The sequence below is a fragment of the Clupea harengus genome, chromosome 5 (assembly GCF_900700415.2).
Source record: "Clupea harengus chromosome 5, Ch_v2.0.2, whole genome shotgun sequence".
Classification (NCBI taxonomy): domain Eukaryota; kingdom Metazoa; phylum Chordata; class Actinopteri; order Clupeiformes; family Clupeidae; genus Clupea; species Clupea harengus.
In genome coordinates this window covers 6,882,876-6,907,784 of record NC_045156.1, presented here as the reverse complement: position 1 = coordinate 6,907,784, position 24,909 = coordinate 6,882,876, and the positions used below count along the sequence as shown (strand labels likewise).

The window sequence follows — 24,909 nt, the reverse complement described above, 5'->3', positions numbered from 1 at the left end:
GCAGGCAGATGCGTCTGTGTTTCTTTTTGATTCCCCACTATGCATCCAAAAAAACTGCTTATTTTGTTTTATGCTGGAAAGAGAGATGTCCAAAAGCATACTCAAAAGGCTGAACTGATGGATGGATTTTGATGGATCTTCCAAAAACTATTGCATAATATGATTTAATGCCCAACCTTAAAAGGTGTGGAGGTCAGCCATGACTACTCTGCATATGCGCCATAAGCATGTCAAACATGCCACGCAACTGGGGGGAATTGAGAGTAACTTCAGGCCATGGTTGCCAACGTTTCATCTGAGATATCTTCCAGTTTTAAATCTTATGTACGAACAAATTAAAAACAGAACATTCAGTTAGATTTCAGCATGAATAGAGCTTCATAGCAACATAGCATACTGAGATGCATTTGTTTGTGTTTTGTGTGTATCTTGAGACCCAGACACCAGTAGACTAAAACTGTATCCACATATGATCACAGTAACCTTGAAAGGTTTTCATTCTGGTACCCATTCAACGATAAACAGTCCAAATCACATTTATACAGACTGAAAGGACTCTCACCCTGTTCAGTTAACACACTGATCCAGCAATGAATATATCTAGATACATAAAGCTGGAATCCAGACATAGAAGATGCCTTGGCCTGCCATTCAGGAAAGAATAACTACTTTGACAGTGAGCACCGAAGATGACTAATCGTGTGTCCTCTCTGGATACCAGACCAAATAACCAGCGTAGGCTCATGAAACTGCGAAGAGATCTCAAACGCCCATTCCTACTTTACAAATCAGCATCTCTTGATGTTGACAGTGTAAAGTGGAAATTGGTATTGTCAATGGAAATTAATGTATCAAGACAGTTATTTAAAAAAGGTAACTTGTACTGAATTTTGCATTTTTGACATTTGCCCGAGTCAGTTGAGATTAGAGTTCCCAGAGTCACCAATATATCCGTGCACTCATCGTCACTCATCTCTTTCTACCTCATCTACCTCCTGCTTTATACTGGCTGATGTATGAATCATGCTGACTAATTATGCTGACTTTAATACCTGTCTGGTATAAATGTTATACTTTTCCCACTGCCAGTGAATCACTTGTTGAGCTTTGGCTCGGGGTGGCTCCCTGCACAGGCTTCACGCTGAAATACACTTGAAATCCTTGACCTCATCCCCCTGGTCCTTCTTCAAGTGTTGGTGTTTGACTCAGGATCCATCAGGCATTTTAAATTCTTGATCACACCTACCGCCCAAGAAATCCCAAACTCCAGAACGGCCTTCCTCTTGAGGTGTTTATGTTTGCTTGTTGTTTGTTTGCTTGTTGTTTGGAGGTTTAATCGAGGTTCTATAACTACTCGGAAGCCCTTTTTCCCCTCCGTCCACCACCTTGACACACGCTTGCACACAGCCTTCCTAAACACACTCTGGTGTTAATCATCTTGCAAACACTTAGCCCTCTCCCCCCGAGAGTGTTTTTTTTTTAGCCAGCTAACGCTGTGTCTGAACTGTCTGCACTATCTGAATTATAGGGCTGCCTCGCCCTTCTCTTTAGCTCAATAAAGAACCAGCCTGACAACGCACACCTGCAGCTAACCCTTTATCCAACACACATACAGCACTGCATTTGGGCTAAAGAAAGTATCAGGCTCCTTCTGTAATTTTATACTGCCAAGCTGTGCTCCAGACTGTTAGCAAAACACAGGTGTGGTTTTACACATTTACAATTGTAAACCTAGTGCCAGTTTACTTTTTGGAGTCTTCATAAACAGATGCTGTTCATCCGCAGGTCAATCACAGTTGGAAATTATTATTTATTTTTTTTAAAGATTAAGCAAATGTAATCTCTATTGATATTTACTAATACCATTGACACTAAGTCTTAGTAAACATTAAAAAAAGACAAAGAAAGAAAAACACAAGATCCCATGAAACCATTGAATAATTCAGAGTCATTATGACTGGGATGTAGTGATGGCCCCCAGTGGCTGATAATCAATATGAATCAATTCGTAATCTAACAGATCGTCAGCGGGCAGACAGCGACTACATTCATGTATGAGTAAAACACAAAAAGGGTTACGTTTTTTCCTAACTTAACTACATCGTATCCAAGTCAAACATCTGGTGATTGGAATCTAAGCACCACGGTGAGGCATGAAGGGCCAGATTCACTGGCAGCACTTTAAACAACCGCTCCCTCTGGACCACAGGGAGGTTTCCAACCAGCTGTGAGGCAGTTAGCAGCTTCCACCGGCAGCTGGGAGCGCCTGTACTGACGGCTTGCACCAAGATTTAGGCTACCGTCACAAACCAATAATGCATTCTATTAGTGCTCCGTCCTGTGTCATGTCTATTCTATGCAGACCTGCATATTAGACAGGTCATTTGTTGGCGGTTTTCGGTAGTTTTGTGTTGAACCACACACTGCAACCAAAACATTCTTATGTTGAATGCAGGACAAACGAAGGAAGAATTAAAAGTGTCATGGAGGTGTGTTATTATAACTCTACTCAAGATACACTAGATGAGACGATGGAAGATATGTGGTCCCAGTTGTCATTTTATGTTCTGTCACTAATCAATTCAACTGAATTGAAAGATTCAGTGGAGTGTTTTTGTTCAAGGCTAAATAAAGTTTTTTTTATGTTCAGAGTTTGTAATAGCACAGACATTATTTTGCTCTGGCAACTACAATCAACCTCTTCATTTAATCAAGGTATTAATTTAACCAAGGTATTCAACACAAATGGATAGTCCAACAGTCCTTTTGGCATTATTCTCCTAAAATATAATAATCGTGTGTTAAGACAACCCTTGCTTTCCATGAATTGAAAGTGCTTTCTTTCCTAATGTCTAGCCTCCTAAGAGTTGAATGCGCTGTCTGAATCAAGATAGGTAAGGGATAAGGTACAGGAGATCACAAGCACTTCACATGCACTTGATTGCTTGTTCTTCTACTAAATGGGCATAAACTCTCTTAATATGCCCAGGTAACAGCATCTAGACCAGCTAACCTGTTTTCTTTTATCCATCATAAACTATCCAACAGCCTTTAAAATTAGAAAGTGTGGGACGAAAAAAAAAGAAAATCAATGATTGCATGAAATTATACTGTCAAATAATACAATAAACAAACTTACCGTCAACCTCCCCACCTTCCCACAGTATCCAACTGAGGTAATTACAGAGGAGTGAGTCCAGGCTGTTGCACACAGAAAATAAAGTGACAAGAAAATTCATTACTGTTAGACATGGCTGACATTGTCCAATTACATTATTTCTCGTGTGACAATGATATTACAAAAACAGATTGATCAAAAACACACCTTGCCTGTGAATATTTACTCGGAGAAAATGTGCAAATATGATGGCAGAGTGTGACTGTGTTGACCACTCAAAATTAGCAATGCTAAAACAAAGATTACTTGAATTTTCTCCTTATAACATAATCTTTCTCTGTGACCAATACTTCTGCTACCTGAGCAAAGCCCAAAATGCATGTCAATGAGGACGGTCAAGACTTGCAAAAAACATCCATCAACCATTGTAGTGGACTTGTGGAGTGACCGTCATACTGGCTCAGAATGATAATGCTTCCCCTCTATACTCTATTCTTCTAAGGTACATCTAGAAACTTAGTGACCTGAAAACATGCCAGAGCCGTATTCAGAGCTGATGCAACCCTCTCACACTATAGCCTAATGGCATGCATGCATCGGAGGAAGAACAGTTAAGTTCCTGCTTTTCAAATGAACTGTTGTGAGCATCGAAAGGTAAAAGGGAGCTGAGGAGTTTGGGGATGCTTCATGATGTAAATCATAGAACATATGGATGTCAGTGTATGCAATTAAATATCTATTATAGTGATGCAATTAAGTCCTAGTTATAGCCTTCATGTACTTCCATTGTGAAGCTGTACGATGTATTGATGGCACATTAACGAGCATATTTTGAATAAAACAAGAATACTGACAACACTCTTCATTATTCTTCTAAAAATCACCTTGAGAAAATGACTTCATTGCTATTGGGAACTCATTCCACGTCCTATGTGTCACAAAGACTAAAAGTCTCCTTGAAATGAGCGTTTTTTTCATGCTGCCTGAAATTTTGATTTTATTCTCTGCACCTGCAACACCACTGTGCAATGGAATGAAGGGTTTTGTCCAAACAGGTGTCAGAGTGGCACTAAATCTATATTTAGAAACAATCTGTCATCGCTATTGAATGATAAAACACTTCGCTTAAAAAATTAATTGTTTCACCAGAAGGACAAATAAAATATTTACGAGCAACCAACGCAATGCTCATTATATAAAGACAGTATGCTCAAGGGTAATATACCTAAATAACGTGTCCATTTGGACTCTAGAACATATGTAAAATTAAAATGTTTTAAAAAAACCTTGCTTTCATTAGTATAAGCATAGCATTTTGGACCAAAAAACTTTGGTTTCAGAGGACATATTTTAAAAAGCACACTTGATATACATAAAAGCTTTTTCTCAAACGGCCTGTAATAACCTTTGTCGTAGCCTTGAATTTATGGGGGACTTAGCATTACTTCTGTTTGGAACACAAATCAGGATGAGATTTGATGGAATTCAAGTCTTTGCATTCCTCTGGCCTCCCCCCCCCCCCCACCACCACCACCACAACCATGGCGGAGGACACGTTCGAGTCGAGACAAAAATCCATTTATCAAGACAATGTTTAAGCCACCCGGCGGGCCAGGGGGAGATGTGAGCTGGCAATAAAGCGGACGTACTGGCAAGGACTCACTGGTACAGAGCAGCCTCCAAGTCCCCCAGGGGAAGAGCAATGCCTGCTTATGCTCCACGGTGAAGTGTCTCCCGAAGGTGACAACGGAGCGCGGGCGAGCGAAAGTGACTGTAATTAAAAGGGTTGATTAAAGTGACGGAAGGAGGACACTGAGGGAGGGAAGAAAAACGCGAGGTTCGGGAGAGAACGAGGAAGCGCAGATCACAACATATCATCTGTACGGGGGCAACGCTGGGAGAAGACGCTACAGCCCGCCACGTAAGATTCAGTCAGGGGCGATGAGAGAGTTGTCTTTTTCAGAAAGAAACGTATCCCTTCAAGCCAAGGTAGGAATCAAAAGACAACTATGTGACCTAGTGTAGACAGAAGAGCAGTCATGCATGAGCCCCACACGATAAATTACACACTTAAAATCATTAATAACAATAATCTGACCCTGATCTGTTGCAGGGCCATTCAGGCCAATTAAGACAGATCACTTCAGTTTATTTGTGTCTATAACCCCATCGAGCATCGGCTCAAACGCTGCATAGAGCATAATGCCAAAACCTTCAAGCGCAAAGTCACCATTGAAAATATCCGTTCCATAGTCAATTACATTGTAAGATGAGACAGCATAACTTTTTTTATGTGAACAACCTTCAAGCATACTTTCAAACTGTCTGATTTCCCCTAAAATGAAATGTCCTTTTTATTCTGCTATTCTGTACTAGCATGCCTTTATTGGTGGCAAGGTCGCATTGCCAAGAACAATATAGCAGCACATATCTGATCTGGAATATCAAGCTATAAAATGTAGAGTTTAACTAAATATGCAGTGTGTTTCTGCCAAAAAAAACAGCACTGCACAACATGCCTGAAAACCCCAGTGGAGGTTGTTAGCTACTGTGCCACATGTGCACCAAAATAAGTTCAAGTAATCCATTGTCCTGTGCCAGCAGTGCAACAGACAGTGAAGCAGCTAAAGTCCTGCGAGGAATTTGTTTTAGCTTACTGAAGCATTTACTTTAGTTTCAGACATTAATTACTCAAACAGACCGCTGCATATTCCCGTTGTCTAAAAAAGTAAATATGACAATCTTTGTTTACCCATGAGCCAAGTCCCATCAGTTCAACTATTTCACAGGAAAGAAATATTAGACCGGCCAGACATATTAGTCTATAACTGACAGGCCCAGTGGTGAACGCACTCCCATCTAATAATTGGAAATCCTTAGTTATTAGAAAGGGTTGAATAGAAAAGCAAATAATTAAACCTCCTGACAGAACTCTTTATATCCTGGTAGAAATAATAACCTAATTACGGCCCAATGATAAATACTGCATTTGGGAAAATGTGTTACTGAACTGTAAATAAATAAATAAGTCAATAAATAAATATAAATGGTTTGCAGAAGTTGTGACATTGCAGAGGAAAACAATGGAGTTAGTAACACAGAATATTAATGAGACAATCCAGTCAAATAATATCTGAAAATATTCAGTTTGCCCGTCTTTTGTCAGTGTCATCAACCCAATGTCATGTGGATATTTGAATGTGAGCTTCAGAAGTCTGCTTTTGGGCCAGATCATGTGTTCCTGAAGGGAAAGGGGAAGCCAACAACTGAGACAAACTTTTGTAAGCTAAAGTAAAGTGAGACTTCACTGTAAAACGAATGCAAAATCCAGACTGTTCCTTCTGTTCAATGATGACCAATGCGATAAAAGATATAAAATAGCAAGACCACAATGAGAATCAATGAGACACCAAGAAACCGTCAAACATGCTAACCCAAGAAAACGCGTTTGCCTAGGCTAGTTAGAAAACAGTCCAAAAGCGTAATCAGAACAGCCACCAACAACTTGTTTCTTTATGTTTTTTTCTTTTCTTTTTCTGTCCACCACCTAGTAACTTGTCAGCTCTCAGCCTGTTTAAAGAAGACCTGCAAAAAACAGACCACAAAGCCTAGAGTTATGGGAATGCATTAATCCCTTGAAAAAGTAGCAGCTTCACTAGAGTGAGAATGGGGAGGCTGAATCCTGGCTTTCGTCTGGATTTCCTAAACAAGCCGTATCCCCCGCCGACCAAACGCAACAATGATAACACATGGTGGCCTCTGTGGTGCAGTCTCTCTTCTAACTAAGCAAGGGCACCAAAAAAAAAGGATAGAAAAAAAATTCAAAGCTCAGTGTACCAACAGCACATCAGCCTGTGCAAGGGTGAAATGAATGCAATATAATATATTAACATAATTAATTTTTTTTCTTTCATTTTTGCCAAATAAGTAATGGGTACATGTTAAGAAATGCAATTAGCAAGGCTCCATTGCATTTATTGCCTCTGGTTACACGTTCCTGATGTGATATAAAGAAATGTGGCATTTACTCAGGCTAATATTCCCTATCACTGTTCAACATACCATGCAGATCCACCAGCTGCCAAAGATAATGTGTGAATGTGATAATATATCAACTTCCCACCATAAAGCTGCAGTGGAAATGAGCACACATTTGCAAAGGGCTGAAACAAACATGCAGGAAATTGCTGGGGAGCGTCACAGTTTAAAATTCATCCAGAGAATAACAATTTAGAAACATTATTTCCCCACCTAATAGGAGGATAATTGACATTCAGTCCTCATATTGACAACCAAGAGCTTCATCAGTTTCACAAGAGCCATACTATGTGAGGTAAGTTCTGTCTTCAGAGATGTACAGTCTGTTAAGTTTAACATATCAACTCTGATTCTTGTGTTTTTTTCCTACCTCATTTGTCCAACATGATTGCATTTAATCACATAATTATAAATGAAAAGTAATCACTGCATATTAGTTGGTTCATCTCGGATGCAATCAGCGCTTGGAAGCAACCTGCCTTCATGACATTGTCCTTCAGGATGTTAATTGAGTGGCGCAGGAGATCCCTGGTGGTGAATGAAAGGTACTGCCACCAGAAACAAAGACAAGTGTGCACGGTCAATAATATTACATTCAAAATCCACTTCATCAATGGACAGAAGCAATAAATGCTCAGATTACAACAGACAGGTCCAAAGGAAAACGGATGAAATGGATCCGCTGGGCTACAAATGCAGCGGCTTTGTGTACCTCATCCTGTTGCTTTGTGCAAAGACATGAGGCAGAGGAAGTTAATTCCACACAGATATTGGATGCTGCAGTCTTCTTTGGCTTTAAGAGATTTTGTGAAAATCTTACAGATCCTCTAGAGAGAGCATGCAACAGAACATACAGGCGTCCATCAGTTTGTGCCAGTCCCATTTGAGATCACGGTCCCTCGCTGCACTCCTCCCACAACAATTTGTCAGTCTGTCTTTCATTCTCTTTCCCTTTCTTCTTCCTCCATGCCCACCCACACTCCATCTCTTCATGTCTCTATTGTCTCTGCCCCCCACTGTCAGTGTATTACATTATTTGCCCTTCATTTTTCCACCCTCTCTCTCTTTTTCCTCTCTCGCTCTCATAAAATAAAACACCCCCTCGCCTCATGAGCACCAAAGCACATACAGTGGCATGCAAAACTGGGCACCACTGGTCAAAATTTCTGTTTGTGTGAATAGTTACGCGAGTGAGCAGAAGACGGAATGATCTTCAAAAGGCATAAAGTTAAAGGCAAAACAGTCTTTTCAGCAAGATCAGTTCATTGTTTTTGTTTTGTACAATTTCAGAGTGAAAAAAGGAAAGGAGCACCATGCAAAAATGTGGGCACCCCAAGACATTTCAACTCGCAGATAACTTTTACCAAGGTCTCAGACCTTAATTAGCTGGTTAGGGCTCAGGGCTATGGCTTGGTCCCATTCATTGTTAGGATGGCCAGATGATGCACATTTCAAAGCTTTATAAATACTCTTGACTCCTCAATTCTTGTCCCAACAATCAGCAGCCATGGGGTCCTCTAAGCAGCTGCCTAGCACTCAAACTAGCACTTGAGGCCCACAAACCAGGGGAAGGCTATAAGAGAGCAAAGTGTTTTGAGGTAACAGGAAAAGCTGTGGTCATGTTGAGGTGTGAAAGACCGACAACTTTCTGAGAGAGGTGCTTGTAGAATTGGTAGAAAAGCAAATGAAAATCCCATGTTTGACTGCAAAAGACCTTCATGAAGATTTAATACACTGGAGTGGTGCTTGTTAGGTGAAAATTCACACTTAAGTTATCTCAGGACTCCGGAGCTGTAGATCAGTAAATAGAGCAGTATAACTTTTTGGCCGCAATGAGCAAAGGTATGTTTTGGAGGAAAAAAGGTGCAGAATTTCATGACAACAACTCTCTCCAACTGTTAAGTACAGGGGTGGATTGATCATGCTTTGGACTTGTGTTGCACGCAGTGGCACAGAGAACAGTTCACTGGTAGAGGGAAGAATGGATTAAATTAAATAACAGCCAATTCTGGAACAAAACATCACACAGTGTGTAAAAAAAGATAAAAATGAAAAGTAGTAGTAGAAGGTTCTACAACAGAATAATGATCCTAAACACACCTCAAAATCAACATAGCCATGGCCCTCACAGTTCCCCAACCTAAACATCATCTATGGATAGACCTCAAAAGGTCAGTGCATACAAGAAAGCCCTAGAATCTCTCAGAACTAGAAGCCCTCTGCAAGGAAGAATGGGTGGCATTCCCCCAAACAAGACAATATGTTGTAAGGCTCTTTGTTCCCAGTAACCTTTTGCTTGGGCGAACAATGAGGAATACATCTGGTGTGGTCTGTGGCAAGTCACTTTTATATTATAATGCACCTCTTGTCTTCTGATGTTTGTCTGAAGTGATTGAGCATTGTTTTCATACCCCTTCCATCACTGGGTCAGCCATTTTCCCATTTCCCCTCACTCTCTCATGCCCCTCCCCCTCCCCCTCCCCACCCCCCTCTCCTGGGCACAGACCATCGTGAGAGCACGCCTAGCCACATTTCAGGGGCTGAAATGTATTTCATGAACAGAAGATGTCAGCACATAGGGGTCTGATATCATTTTAAGTCTCAGTACAAGGAGTACAAGGGTCTCAGTTGTAGAACAACAGTGTGGATCTCTAGAAGGTTTCTGGAACCATGGGAAAATGTTGGTACCCAATCTCGTGACACTCCCACCTGGGGTCACAAAATGAGAAACACCCCCTATGGTTCAAAGGTCCTCAGATGTGAAAATGGGTCAAGTAATTTAGAATGTGTTTGTTCTGGCTAGATATTTGAAGGAAAGTGGCAAAATTGTATTCTGAGTGTTTCTGTCCAGAGCTCCCTCACACATTCGTGTGTATAGCCATACCGATGCCAGGTCTTTGACTTTGTTTCTAACTGTTTTATTGCTAGCAGTATTACGGCTTTGTTTTATTCTTGACTTAGCTTAGTCAGTGTGTTGAACGCTTCCTTAAATTTGTATTGTATTTGCTTATTCCTGGCATTGCAATAAATTGTTCATTGCAAATCTGCAGTGCTGTCTCTTCGGACTTTACTTACTTTCAGTATTTACAAGAAATCTGTTGCAACAAGCAATGGCAGAAAATGTGTGATGGTTTGTCACAACAGTTCCTGATCGTGCCAGGTTAATCAGCTTTAACAGTTTCTAGCAATCTGCCGACAGAGTTACGTGGATGTCCGTAAGCGGCTCCTTTGTGAACTCTGATAAATCCTTGGTGAACAACTCGAAAATCCGTAAAATACATACTATTTTGATCTTTTCTAGCCACAAGTGTATCATCGGTGGTTAATAAATAATTGAAGTCAGACTGGAGACAGCTTCAACCATCTAAGTCTCACCAGGGCACCAGATAAGACAAATCACGCATTGAAGCTTCGGCCGTAAGACTGGATACTGTCCGTGGGCAAGCAGTGGTTTCCTATACTGTGATCTTTGCCAAAGGGGATGCTACTAAGTTAGAAGATTAAAAGATGGAAATAAAAAAGTAATCTTACTTAAAATATTAATGAAATGTCATCTTTAACTTTATGCCTTTTGGAAATCAGGCCATCTTTTACTCACTTAGCTATTCGCAGTGACAGAACTTTTGACCAGGGGTGCCCACACTTTTGTACGCCACTGTAACATTTCTAGCTAAACCGACGCAGATATGGTGGAGAAAGAGGAGACCCAAACTTGTTTGCCTGATTTGGAATAAATTCATCGTTTCAGGTCAGATTAGCAGCAGATAAATCACACAGTACCAGACAGCAGTTTTGGACCCACCGCTCATTGTGGCTGTGTAGCGCTGTCACTGACAAAGCCTCATGTTGAGATGGCACCACATTAGCGAACACAGAATTGCACTAAAAGCACAGAAGTATATTTAAATGTCAGTGAAAATTGCTTTGCACTTAAACACTGCTATAAGTGATGCTGGCCGCTTTTTTCAACTTTCAACAGCCATGGTAAGATAAGTGTAAACCCCTCACTTCAAAGTCATATGCATACATGAAATAACTGGCAGATGGGGATACTTCTGTCTCTTTGAATTCCTCCTAGTTGGCTAAATAATCCAGCCCAAGCTCAAATACTTAGCTGCTGACTAGGGGCTCCCAGGAGAGTCCCAATACATTACTTTTGCTCTGGGCATCAATTTAACTAAATAGCCATCGTGATACAGTTGGTATACAAAGAAAGGCAAAGGACTCCAAAAAAAGCATCTTCTTCGGATTCGGATTCTTCTTTGAGCATCTTTAACATCATTTTGAATGATTTTCCGTACTATCAAGTAATATGGAAAATCATTCAAAATGATCAAGCAATTCATATACTGGCTTGGGAGAGTTACTACTTACTACTACTATTAAACAATATAATTTGCCGCCTTTTTTATTTGGTGATGCAATACATTTTACACCATCAGTCATTCAGCTTTTAAAGCTCGTGGCATTACAAGGTTTTATGAAGCAAGGTGTGTGTGTGGGTATGCATAGGTTTTGCTTTTTGCTTTTCTTCTTAAATGTGCCACTTTTTGGGTTGCAGACTTTCATTTTATTAGAACACAAAAAAATGGGTACCTGATTGGAATTCCAGTCAAAGAAGTGATTTCTGAACCACCGATAAAATTCAGCTTTTGCGGAGGTCTAGAGTCGCCTCAGTCCGATTGCCGGCACGGTGTCAAAACCTGCCGGGCAGAAACAGGACTGGGAGTAAGGCTCCATGTAAATGTTCAGAAATAAGAAATCGAGGCAACTTAATATTCTGTCAACAGCCCTGCAGATTTCTCTGGTGAGTGGAGCACGGCCTGGTGACCTCTGTAGTGAAAATGACTCTGCTGGTCCTCTCTCCACAGCCCACTCAAGTCCCAGCTCTCTCCCTGACCTCCGAGGACGGGTGAAATGACAGAACTGAAACTGCAGAACTCTACAAAGGTCTTCTGTCAAATGACCCTCTCCTTCCATTTCTCAGGAAAAAAAAAGAGAGAGAGACGAGGACTACAGGACTGCAGAGAGTGAGAGAGCACCATGTCACTCACTTTCAAAGTTACAAAGAACTAAATGCACTACTGATGAAATGGAGGCTCCAATGAACGGAGTTCACTTGAGGCTGTCAACATGAGCTGTAAGTAAGAGACTGGAAAGGGGGATAAGATGAACACTAGAACAGGATGGCATAAGTTTAAATGTAAGAGGCTCTACAACTGTCTGGCATTTTACTCAGTGGCATTTTTTTATTTATTTAATTCAAATGCACTTTTGACAGCAGACAGACCTGATAGACAACACACGGAAACGTGTTAGACAAATGGAATTGGGAGTGATAACCACACTGCTAATTACAATGGGAAATGAAATTTGGCGCTCTGATTGCTTTGCCTCTTCCCTGAAACATTCCTCATGTGATGACTGGGTGGAGATGGACAAAGAGAGATGCACACAGCCACAACTCGCGTCAAGCATGCCTAGAGAACACAGGGACGGAAAGCAAGGACTGCACCTGTTTAATTATACATGAATCGAGGAGAATCAAATCAATTAGGTATTGCTGTGGTAGGAATAAATGGTGCATAATTGATGGCAGTTCTTGTACATAATGCATCTCTGTCCACATCTCTCACATCTACGATACAGTATGCACAGTTTTATTGCTTGGCTGAGGAAAGCACTGAGATGAATGGGACAATTACAACATATACAATTTATATTGAGACTGAGCATGACCTTGCATTTCAGATTATCCTACAGAAAGAATACTATAAAATGAGGTAGCTCCTATGGACGTGAAATCATAACAGTGTATTTAATATAATCTATATTGGCGTATCCCATTTGCTTCAGTTTGATGAGCATGTGTGCGTGGGTCAAACTAGAGTTTATTTAGTTATTTATTTATTGTAGTAGAGACAGATGGCTTACATTAGAAAGAGGCTCCATGTGACATTTTTAAACAGCACCGCTGAGAAAGATATAATTAAAGCATATTCAATCAGGTTTCCAAAATTAAAACATCCAGTTGGACACCAATAGACCCCCACCGATCAAAGACGTCATGGAATTCTTCCTACCTGATGACAAAAGCTGAGCTCCCACTAAACAGGCTGTTTCACAAGTCAGACTATTTGAGACATGAGGGATATCTATCTATAAATCCAACATGCTATTTCACAACCCTTCATTCACTTTTGCTGATCTGTTTACAAAATGACAAAAGCTCTGAGTTTTTCGGCGAACACATGTACATGTTATCCCTGCACGCTGGCAGTCATATAGTATTTGTGTCTCATCTTTATTTCCCCACTAATATTTGGACGGGGATATTGTATACTTAGACTTAACCAATCCACATGACACTTGGTATGGTTGTAGCCTCACATAGTTGATACAGAATAGAAGGTTTTGTGTCTCTTGATGTGCATTTCCCTTAGTGTTTGCGTCCCCTGAAGTGGGGTGGAATCAAAGCACTTTTTAGGCAATAACTTTTAATGTGTGTCTTCCATTGGCGACCATTTTGTTGAGCAGACCAAATGGAATTTCAAGACATGTAAGTATAAGCATACTAAATTTCAAAATCTAAGCTTAGGCAGTTCTTCGGATATTGAGTCAGTTGTAGCGCCCCCTATGGACAGAATTTCACAAAATTTGGTGTGTGCCCAAAGGATGTGGAAGTGATGCAGCGTATAAAAATTTCATGAAGTGTGAACCTTTACATCACAAGGTATTAGCTAGTGCAATGCTAGGTTTTTGCTTTAAACATTATTCACTAGATGGGGCTGTCATGGCAAAAAGTGACCGGGTGCCAAAAAGAGCCCGGGTGATGTAATATTGGCTTTCGAACGACTTTTGAGTGACAGTTGCTATACCAACGCTTGCATTACGTAACCCGGGCACTTTTTGGTCAGTCTCAAGAGTCGTTCGAAAGCCATCAGCTACTTGTTAGTCACTTAATATTGTGCCTAAAACTATTAAGTATTCCGTTTTAGCTACACCTGCCGGTATCCTGTACATCAACATTTGCAGTCAATACTACTTTTTTAATCGCTATATATTGTGACTAAACAAATTTTTACCCGGTAAATAAAGTGTTCCATTTTAGCCGTTTACATCATCATTTGCATTTCAATTGAAATTGTTTAGAGTAGAAATTCGTTTTTATAACAAGGAGAAAATATACTGATATACGGTGCTTGTTTATCTACCGTTTTAGCAAGCCAGCCAGTTAATTTGCTAACATCTTAAATAATATACGGTGCTTGTTCATCTACCTTTTTAGCAGGCCAGCCAGTTAATTTGCTCACATCTTAAATAATATACGGTACGGTGCTTGTTCATATACCTTTTAAGCAAGCTAGCCAGTTAATTGAATAACATCTTAAATAATATATGGTGCTTGTTCATCTACCTTTTAAGCAAGCCAGCAAGTTAATTTGCTAACATCTTAAATACTATACGGTGCTTGTTCATCTACCTTTTTAGCAAGCCAGCCAGTTCATTTGCTAACATCTTAAATAATATACGGTGCTTGTTCATCTACCTTTTTAGCAAGCCAGCCAGTTCATTTGCTAACATCTTAAATAATTTAAGATCTACCATTATTTGTTGATATAGGCCTATTTAGAAAGACTTGGGAGAGTTCATACTAGCTTGCTAGCTAAACACTAAGCAAAATAATGTGCCCCAGCTAACGGAGTAATCGCTAACGAGATGCTAGCGGCGAAACCGGTTGAAATGTACTTACTTTGACACTATAACAAAGTTGTGAGTCAACAACTTTCCTAACACAGTCAAACATCAAGCACATGGTTGTTTTGCTTGGTTTATTGCAGGTAAAATACAGGCAAGCTGGTCTCAGGTAGCGAAGTATAATGCGAGATGCTCTGGGGTAAATTGCGTTATTGAGGTTGTCTGACTTCCAAAAAGAGCCCGGGTGACGTAATGCTAACGTTGGTATGGCAACTGTCACTCAAGAGTCGTTCGAAAGCCAATATTACATCACCCGGGCTCTTTTTGGCACCCGGTCACTTTTTGCCATGACAGGGCCACTAACTTTTGGCATAACAGTTATCGAGCTATTGCCCAAAAAGTGCTTTGAGCCTACCACTCTTCAAGGGGTGCGAGCACAAAGGGACACAAATCTTATTTTGTGCTGAAGTTTTAGTTTGTCCCTCTTTCTTCCATGGCACTTAATATGACTGCCGGTGCACCGCAGGGCGTTCATACAGTGTTTGTGTAAGGTTTTTTTTTTTTTCCCCCGCTGATCTTTGGTTGACAATATCATATACTTAGACTTTACCGATCCACATGAACCTTTGCATGATTGTAGCCCCACGTGGCTGATACAGAATATGTGTAAGAAGGACTAGCACAGACAAATCCAATAGTATCCGAATGACCCATGAAGCAGATGTCTGATATGTTCTTTAGATATTGAAAGACCTTGTCACACTGAAGGCTAAATATCAATGGAAAGAACCCCAAATGGTGCAGAGAGCCCGACATTACAAGTTGTAGACTAGAAGCTGGGAGCAAAGAGCAAAACATGAGGATGTAGTTCTTTGTCTGGCTTGCAACCCTAGACTCATGCGTAACCCTTTATGTCCTTAGTCTCATCTGATAGGGTTTCTCAAACACTATTTTAACCGCAGCACACCATTAATACACATATTTTTCATACTTCTACTACTAGTAAGGATGGGAAAATCTTCACTGCACCACATAAGGTGGCTGTGAAGTATTAACTAGCCTATTTTATTCAGTGTTTTGGTCTGCCTGTGACAGTTTCCTGTAAAGTTTCCTTCATGTAAGATGTATACATTAAGCGATACAAGTGTACAGAAGTGTGACATGCCGGCAGGCTAGTAGCCATTACGTAGCTCGCACTTGCACCCTAAAGCTAACCGCGGCATGAAGACTATTGATGGACGATAATTAACTGCAACTCAACTATTTTTAGAAAATGGAGGATAACAATCATGAATAACCGCTCAACGAATGACTGCATGTTCATGTAACAGGGTTTAATGTGCTTCCCTGAATTTCCCTCCCTTCATGGGTTAATTCTCTAGCACGGTCAAGGTGCAGATTATTGGTTCCCGAGTATTATTTGGATACAATGTTTTGAAGTGGGTGTGATTGAGAGGTTGTCTCTGGGTTCTTCCTTTCCTCTGTCTCTTTCTTCGAATGTATGGGACAGAGGTAGGTACACGTCCTGCAGACACACACTGGCGAGTTAGCTAGCCTACATGTGAGCTTGTTTTGTGCATATTGTTTTAAGTGGCTTGCCTGATTTGTATTGACAGGAGCTGAGCGTCTTGCTAACTCTGTCCAACGGATTTTATGTTCGTCATTTGCATGTATCAGGTGGGTCACGTTTTGCACTTGTGTGTTTTGTGCACGTGTTAGCTCTCTTTCTTCGAATGTATGGGACAGAGGAGCTGAGCGTCTTGCTAACTCTGTCCAACGGATTTTATGTTCGTCATTTGCATGTATCAGGAAGCAGCAATAAACGTGTGAACATCAGGTCGGTGGCTGTGTCCTTCTTAAACAAACACAACGCAGAGTGAAACAGCGAGGGGAAGATAACCTCCGTTACAGTGGTGCCGTGACCCGGATCTCTGTTCAGCTGTGTGCCGAACACTGGGCTAGCTGCATCGACAACGCCGACCTGAGACCATCGACGACGCCGACGTGCGCTGCCACTGACGTTGCTGCTTTTATAGCGTGCCTCACGCTTGATGCACTTGCATGCATCACCGTGTATCTTTTGAACTGTTACTGAGTGCATTGCAAGGGTGAATGCATCTGTGGTCTCTGTTAGTGAGGCGGTGCAAATGAACAATTCATATGTTTGAATCGTAACACTGTGTTTTATATCATTTTGGTATATTATATATATATATATATATATATATTTTTTCTTTCTCAATTTTGTTTTCTCTTTCTATTAACGTGTACTTATTATGGAGCCTACTGGTTGTTACTACTTTAGTGTTGGGAGGGGGAGGGGTCTTCCGACATTTAGCCCTTCAGGTAGTCCTGGGTTGATGGGTGACGACACTGTTAGGAATAGGATTTCATTTTCTACACCTGTGCGCCAAGAGTTACCGCCACAAGCATCCACTAGGTCTGACACCCCTACGGTGCTGACCAGTGAACAAGTTAGGGATATCAGTTTTAACATTAGTCAGGCAGTCAGTGCAAATATTTTGCATACCATGCATTCTGGTTCTCCATCTCTATCTACTGGCCATTCACCGGGGGGTGGTTCCTTTATTGATGGCTCACAATTGAATCTGGTCCTTAAATCTCAGAAGAAGGAGCCTCCGTTCTTCAGAGGTGATAACAGTGATAAGTTCTCTCTGTCTGAATGGGAGGGTTTAATGAGGGCATACTTAGGTAGAAGTGGCTACACCGGGCGGGAATGTGTGGATGAGTTGGTGGGCAGACTGGTGGGCAGGGCCAGAGATGTAGTCCGCATTTGGCTGCGCAGCAATAGTCATGTGTTTGACTCTGGGGATGTGGAGGCTGTGTTCGGGGTGCTCCGGCAACACTTTGATTCGGTGGTGCGTTCAGGTATGCCGCTGGCTGATTTTTATGCCACCTTGCCGTATCCCAGTGAACAGCCTTTGGACTATTGGATCAGGCTGAACAAGGCAGCTGAGGTAGTTGAACAGTCTATGGGAAAAGGCAGTAAGGCATTGCAGCCGCAAACTGTAGAGGTTGCGGCCATGTTTATTAGGCATTGCCCTGAAAAAGACTTGTCCCTAATGTTCCTGAGTAAGCCACAGACTATGTGGACGGCCTGTGAAGTCCAATCACAGTTGGATGAGTTTTTGAGGAGCCGTGCGGGAAAGGTGGGCCATGTATCTCAGCACACCACTTTGACAGCCACACCTGTAAGTGGGGCGGTGGTCAGCAGTGTGCCGACTGGTGAGTCTACAGTGGGGGTGGGCAAGCTAGGTAGTGCAGCTGCGGAGGGTACCAAAATTGACAGGTTGCTTGACGTGTTAGAAAAGATGGTTGTGTGTAATGCGCAAGTTGCTGGCCAGCCTAGGCAAAGTGTGACGCGCAACTTCAGATGCGGAGTGTGTCAGAGTTCCGACCACTCTACTCAGTCACATTGTAGATTGCATAATTTGTGCTTTCTGTGTTTTAGCCCTGGCCACACACGACTTCAATGTCAGGGTAGGTCTTTAGGTAGGAGTCGGGCTGTTGTGCCTGTGGCGGTGGAGCCAGCACAGACGCTGAAGCCGTTTCAGGGAAACTAGTGAGCCTCCATTCGGGGGAGGACAGTGGCAGGCATCTTAGTTTACCCTCCGGTTTGAATGATGACATTGAGTCTGTGTATTCGTATTTGTGTGAAACCTTGCCAAAGTCAAGCAGAGTAGTCATGCAGAACACCATGAGAGTGACACAGAGTGACAGTTTGTTTTATGCATCGGTTTTAGTGCAGGGCAAGGTTGAAGTACAGGGGATGTTGGATACTGGGTCAATGGCGACCACGCTTAGTGCAGACGTTGTGCCACGTCTGAGGGAAGCAGGTGTGTTGCTGGGTGAGTCTCCAACTCCTGTGGATATTGTCTTGGTTGGTTGCGGGGGTAAACAGACTAGTCCTCTTGGTGTGCTTGACATGGTTATTGAGATGTATGGATTCAAATTTGAAGTTCCTGTGTTGATTATCAAGGGACAGGTGGACCCGTTGATTGTTGGCACTAATGTGTTGAAGCCTCTTATCAGGCAATTTAAGTCCAGTGATGCTTTCTGGCGGGTTGTGAGTCAGCCTGATGTAGCAGGTCAGGGTGATAGCAGCCAGTTTTTACGCCTTTTATCGAATTTGGAGAGATGGAGAGGTGAGTCCATTCCAGATAAAGTGGGTACACTGAGGCTGAAGAGTGCAGTCACACTCCAACCTATGACTGAGCATCTGGTGTGGGGCAGGTTGCCGCCGAAAACACGTATCTCTGTTGGCAGCACGGTTGTTGTGGAGCCCAGCACTACGCGCTGCATAAATAGACAGATGCTTGTTGGACGTATTGTCTCTCCTATGTGGGGAGATGGGTGGCTTCCGGTTAAGATTGTTAATCCCACGCCCGACGCAGTAACCTTGCGCCGGAACGCAAAGGTAGCAGATGTGTACCCGTGCATTGCCCTGGAGGATTTTGATCATGACTTGGTGTCACAGAATGTAGCTACGGTGAGGTCAGGCAGTTCTCATGGCAGTTTGTCTGTTAACAGTGACTCTGGTGGCGTGGTTGGGAATGTTGATAGCACATTGCAGGGCCTTGGACTGGGGTCTATACCCATTGACGATTGTCAGGCCTCTCCTTGTGGGAAGGACAGGTTAGTTGATCTGATAAAGGAATACGAGTCTATCTTTTCTCGGCATAAGCTTGACTGTGGTGAGGCACGTGAGTTTTGCCATAGGATCAGGTTAACAGATGACCGTCCTTTCAGGTTGCCATATCGCAGGCTGTCCCCAGCACATTATCAGAAGTTGAAAGAGACTTTGGATGAAATGGAGGAAAAAGAGATAATTAGAAAATCTAGTAGTGAGTACGCTTCTCCATTAGTGCTGGTGTGGAAGAAGAACGGGGACCTGCGATTATGCACTGACTTTAGGTGGCTTAATGCGCGCACGGTTAAGGATGCTCACCCACTTCCTCACCAAGCGGATGTCCTTGCTGCTCTAGGTGGTAATGTGTTCTTTTCCACTATGGATTTAACCTCAGGTTATTACAACATGCCTTTGCATGAGGATGATAAGAAGTATACCGCCTTTTCATCTCCATTAGGATTGCATGAATATAACAGGCTCCCGCAGGGTTTGTGTAATAGCCCCGCCTCCTTCATGAGAATGATGCTCTCCATATTTGGGGATCAAAATTTCTTAAGCCTTCTCTGTTATTTGGATGATCTGTTATGTTTCGGGAGATCTGAAGACGAGAGTTTGCAGCGATTACGCATGATTTTTGAGCGGTTGAAGGAACACAACCTAAAGTTGTCGCCTGCAAAGTGTAAATTTCTTAGGAGGTCTGTGAAATTTCTAGGTCATATAGTTTCTCAGGAGGGTGTTGCTAGTGATCCAGACAAGGTTGAGGCTATTGTGAATGTCTCGCAGTCAGATTTGATGGAGGCTGATGGTGCCACACCGTCGGCGAGTAAGATCCGCTCCTTTCTTGGTATGGTGGTTTACTACCAGCATTTCATTGAGAACTGTTCTGTACTGGCAAGGCCACTGTTTGTACTTACAGGTGGGTCTAAAAGGCCACGTAGGAATAAGGGGGTGAGTAGGCCCGTGCAAAGGAGAAAGCTCTGCCCTCAGGACTGGTCCCCTGAGTGTTCAGAGGCGTTTCAGGCCCTTAAGTCTGCACTGGTGAATAGTGTGCCTTTAGCCCATCCAGATTTCACTAAGCCTTTTCTGCTGTCTGTTGATGCGTCCACTAGTGGTCTTGGGGCTGTACTGTCCCAGGTGCAGCCTGGTCTAGACAAAGCTCGGCCCATTGCTTTTGCAAGCAAGTCGTTGAATCATGCCCAGTCTAAATATCCTGCTCATCGGCTCGAGTTCTTCGCTATGAGGTGGGCTATTTGTGATAAATTTAGTCACTGGCTACGGGGTCACAGGTTCACAGTGTGGACTGATAATAACCCACTTAAGTATATTTTGACGAAGCCGAAACTGGATGCATGCGAGCAGCGTTGGGTGGCTAAGCTAGCACCGTATGATTTTGATATTTTGTATATTCCCGGTCCCAAGAATGTGGTGGCGGATGCTCTGAGCAGGGAGCCTTTTGTGAGGCCCAGAGTTATGCACCGCTTGACCAGAACTCCCTATGCTGATCTGCTCCAAGAGGCAGAGAACTTGCAAGTGGATGCAGTTCAGGATATGTTTCGCCTGTCCACTGAGCTTTCTGAAGTGAGGGAACAGCGGATGGTTTCTGGGCCTGACGAGGTGTGTGTCGGGGCGGCACATGCTGTTCAGTTTGAGGTGGGTGGTAGAGTCTCGCGTGAAGAAGTGTCTGCTGTATTCCAGTCCTCTCACCATTGGGGGGACGGCGCTAGGCTTAGGGCCGTCTCTCATGCTCAGCAGCTGAAGGCTATGGCCATGTCTGGCCAAAATCCTTTGCCAGTGCTCAGCCATGATGAACTGTATGATAAGCAGTGTCAAGATGCTACCATTTCCAGGGTTAGGTTCTTTGTTGACAGGGGGCGTCGTCCGTCCAGGCGGGAGCGGGAGCACGAGTCCCAGGAGACACTTAGAACCCTGAGGCAATGGAGTAAACTCACCACCAGGTTGGGCGTGTTGTATAGGGTGTCTAAGAATACTGTGTCCAAAAAGAATGCTTTCCAGTATGTGGTACCTGAGGCACTAAGGCTCATGGTTCTTGAAGGGGTACATGATGAGGCTGGTCATCAGGGTCAGCAGCGTACTCTGTGGTTGGCCAGACAGAGGTTTTATTGGGACACGCTTGAGAGAGATGTCCGGGCTTACGTCCAGAGGTGCAAGAGATGTGTAGTGAGCAAGGCTCCGGAACCTGAGGCTAGGGCCCCTCTCGTTTCCATTACTTCCTCAGCACCTCTCGAGTTAGTGTGCATTGATTTTTGGTCTGCAGAAGACTCCAATAATAAGTCTGTTGATGTGTTAGTAGTGACTGACCATTTCACTAAGCTGGCATGTGCCTTCCCATGCCCTAGTCAGTCGGCCAAGTCTGTGGCTCGGGTCCTATGGAACAAGTACTTCTGTGTCTATGGATTTCCAGCTTGTATTCATTCTGACCAGGGGGCTAATTTTGAGAGCTCTTTAATTGCTGAGTTGCTCCAACTGGCTGGGGTGGAAAAGTCCCACACCACCCCGTATCATCCCATGGGGAATGGTCAGGTAGAGAGGATGAACCGCACCCTAGGGAATATGATCAGGGCTCTACCACCTAGGTCAAAGGCCAAGTGGCCTCAAATGTTGAATGGCCTCGCTTTTGCGTATAACTGCACGGTTCACGAGACCACAGGGTACCCCCCTTTCTATTTGATGTATGGCCGCACTCCTAGGTTGCCTGTAGACTTGATGTTCGAAAGTGTTTTGCTGGACGGGGAGACAGTTGATATCGACACGTATGTGGCATCCTTAGGGAGGGATTTGCGAGAGGCCATGACTCTGGCGCAGACCAACGCAGAGAAACAACAGCTTCGTCAGACGGAGCTGTATAACAGAAAGGCTAAGGGACACCTGGTTAATGTGGGTGACAGAGTCTTACTGGCTAACAAGGGGGAGCGGGGCAAGAAGAAACTGGCAGATAGGTGGGAGGGGACTATTTACACTGTTGTCACTGTGAATAGTAGGACACACACATACCACATCAGGAGCCCATCAGGTACTGTAAAAACTGTACATAGGAACCTCATCATGCCAGTTAACTTCCTGCCACTGACCGATGTGGATGATGAGGAGAATCTGTCATTCTCTGGGGGTAGTCTCAGTGAGGCTTGCGTCTCAGGGTCCAGTGGGGACAATACATCTGTCGACCGCACAGCTTCGTGGGTGGCTGGGCTTCCTGGTGCTTCCACATCTCATGGTAGCGACATAGGGGATTCACAGGGGATTCAAGTGGCTCCGGATACAGTTAATTTGGACTCAGTAAGCACTGTGCTGTCTTTGCACAGCAGCAACCCTGCCTGTGCTGTGCCAAGTGATAGTGCTGAGTTGTCTCTGTCCGTGGAGCCCCCCTCAACTCTTAGGTCTACTGCCCACACACGTGCTTCACCTGGTCATCATGGGGGTTGGCTATGCACTAGGCGGGGTAGACTTGTTAGGCCTGTGAGGAGGCTAATACAGACTATGGCTCTACAGTGGGTGCGGAGTCTCCTAAGAGGAGCTCTGTAGGTAGGATGCACTAGTTTGTTTGTATATATGTGTGTGTTTTGATAAGTTTCTTTTGTGAATTTTTTTTTTATTTATTAATTTTTTTCTCTCTTTCTTGATCCTGTATATCTCCCCTTGTGGGGAGAGATCAGCGTATTCTGCCTATTACATTAGGCTATGGTTGTAGGTAGGTGTACCCCTCATTAGCAAGGTGTATATGGCACCTTTTCCTAGGATGAGTTAGGGCCCGGTTGACCCCTCTAGCTGGCCCCCTTGCTCCTCTAGTCCGTCAACGGACAGCACTCTGATGCTGGTGGACCTTCGGTCCTTATTATGGGTTACACTTTCCCTGCATGTTTTCGATTGTTTTATTTTGTTTTTGTTTGCTTGGATGGATGTAAATTCAGTGAAGTCAGTGGGGGTGAGTGTAACAGGGTTTAATGTGCTTCCCTGAATTTCCCTCCCTTCATGGGTTAATTCTCTAGCACGGTCAAGGTGCAGATTATTGGTTCCCGAGTATTATTTGGATACAATGTTTTGAAGTGGGTGTGATTGAGAGGTTGTCTCTGGGTTCTTCCTTTCCTCTGTCTCTTTCTTCGAATGTATGGGACAGAGGTAGGTACACGTCCTGCAGACACACACTGGCGAGTTAGCTAGCCTACATGTGAGCTTGTTTTGTGCATATTGTTTTAAGTGGCTTGCCTGATTTGTATTGACAGGAGCTGAGCGTCTTGCTAACTCTGTCCAACGGATTTTATGTTCGTCATTTGCATGTATCAGGTGGGTCACGTTTTGCACTTGTGTGTTTTGTGCACGTGTTAGCTCTCTTTCTTCGAATGTATGGGACAGAGGAGCTGAGCGTCTTGCTAACTCTGTCCAACGGATTTTATGTTCGTCATTTGCATGTATCAGGAAGCAGCAATAAACGTGTGAACATCAGGTCGGTGGCTGTGTCCTTCTTAAACAAACACAACGCAGAGTGAAACAGCGAGGGGAAGATAACCTCCGTTACATTCAGTTCATGTCAAATCTACTATCTACGACTTGAAATTGGTGTTAACCAACACCGAGCAAGGTTGGAATTGAATCATTGAAATCAACTGCCATCGGCTTTGTAAGTAATCTAGGCTGCTTAAAAATGTTGCATCTGCCGTAATGAGAGCCCATCTTTCTTCAACCTTTAGTAATAGTTTAACACTTTGTATTGGCAAATAGGTAAGACTATATTTATGCAGTAAATTCAACGGTAGACATGACTTCACTCCAAAAACGAGAGCCTTGACAGCACTGCTGGTTCAGGAACTCACCTTCCGTTGGTTGCGCTGCCGACAGCAGTGATTTATGGGTAGTGTAGTTTATCTTTACAAATAGTGCCTGTGAAGCCTGCTACAAGAACTCCGTGTTCCACAATACTACCGAACGCATGCTGAGAAATGGTAATCAGGTTAACTGAATACGATTGATATTATGTTTGCGTGAAAACACATTGCATGGCTGAAACATGGTTGAAATGCAACCAAAATCACACTTTGTAGCTGTAAGGGATTATATTTTGCAGAATAGCCTAATTCTCAATAACTCTAGATTTAATATCCTAACAAATTGTGTTGCATGTAGGCCATAATGTAGCTACTATTTAATCTTTCCCTAGTGACTTTGGCTGCAATTTGGCTCCAATTTGAATGTGGTGTATTGTGCAAAGGACCAGAGCAGGCAAAGTTAGTATTTTGAGGATACAAGGTTAATCATCTCAGATATGTAGAAACTTGCTCACCATGGCAGCTAAATTGTGGATCTGACACCTGGATTAGAGCAGCATGACCCAGGCGTTGGTTATTAGCTGTCCTTTCTTGGCACAATGGTCACTTGCTGTCTGCTTTATTAC

General features: G+C 43.0%; 1 protein-coding gene across 3 annotated transcripts in view; it reads right to left on the bottom strand.

Annotated features, from left to right (window-relative positions):
• Positions 1-24,378, bottom strand: part of fhit (fragile histidine triad diadenosine triphosphatase) — a 176,993-nt gene extending 152,615 nt beyond the window's left edge. The window contains exons 1-3 of one of the 3 annotated variants that reach the window (XM_031567524.2): positions 24,332-24,378; positions 11,753-11,859; positions 3,140-3,201 (exon numbers count right to left, since the gene is read on the bottom strand). The gene's annotated coding sequence lies outside the window, so the exon portion shown is untranslated. The remainder of the gene's footprint in view (positions 1-3,139; positions 3,202-11,752; positions 11,860-24,331) is intronic. The other 2 variants (XM_012841129.3, XM_031567523.2) reach the window with 2 other exon arrangements.
• Between the last annotated feature and the right edge of the window lie 531 nt (positions 24,379-24,909).